The following is an 881-nucleotide window of genomic DNA, read 5'->3' on the forward strand; positions in this document are numbered from 1 at the left end:
TGAACAAGTGCAATTAGGTTGGAATTCTTCAATAGGCAAATGACAAGAAAGATAATTGACTAAATGGGTATTTAAGAGTGACATTAATTATTAGCAATATATAAAAAATATTCATTTTATGAGAGCATGGAAATGCAAGTGGAAACAAGCAATAAGCATTTTATAGGAATGTAAAATGATAAAATATGAAAATATCATAAATATAGGTATTAAAATAATCATTTAAAAAGAAATATTCTCATCTTTTAAAGATTCATATTAAAATGTCTTAAAATAATCCAAATGAATGAAATATGCATAGAGATATAGAGAATATAAATTTTTTCCAAACCTGGAAACTTTCTGAAACTATGTGATGAGTGTATAGGAATTAAATTATTCTTTTTTTTTTTTTAAGCCTACAGCACCCGGTATTCCAAGGTGGTCTCCCATCCAAGTGCTAACCAGGCCCGACCCTGCTTAGCTTCCGATATCAGACAAGATCGGGCGCGTTCAAGGTGGTATGGCCATAGATGGAATTAAACTATTCTAAGACATGGATTTTCTCAGACTAGGTTGCAACAACAATATCAACCAACCAGACCACACCCAGAGCTCCCAGGGACTAAACCACTGTACTGGCTGATTTTGTGTATCAACTTGACACAGGCTGGAGTTATCGCAGAGAAGAGAGCTTCAGTTGGGGAAACGCCTCCATTAGATCCAGCTGTGGGGCATTTTCTCAATTAGTGATCAAGGGTGGAGGGCCCCTTGTGGGTGGTGCCATCCCTGGGCTGGAAGTCTTGGGTTCTATAAGAGAGCAGGCTGAGCAAGCCAGGGGAAGCAAGCCAGTAAGGAACATCCCTCCATGGCCTCTGCATCAGCTCCTGCTTCCTGACCTG

The 881-nt window shown here is 38.9% G+C and overlaps 1 pseudogene; it reads right to left on the minus strand.

Annotated features, from left to right (window-relative positions):
- Positions 1–395: 395 nt before the first annotated feature.
- LOC116104182 lies at positions 396–514 on the minus strand (annotated as a pseudogene).
- Between the last annotated feature and the right edge of the window lie 367 nt (positions 515–881).

Source organism: Mastomys coucha, unplaced genomic scaffold (genome assembly GCF_008632895.1).
Source record: "Mastomys coucha isolate ucsf_1 unplaced genomic scaffold, UCSF_Mcou_1 pScaffold21, whole genome shotgun sequence".
In the NCBI taxonomy this organism is placed as follows: domain Eukaryota; kingdom Metazoa; phylum Chordata; class Mammalia; order Rodentia; family Muridae; genus Mastomys; species Mastomys coucha.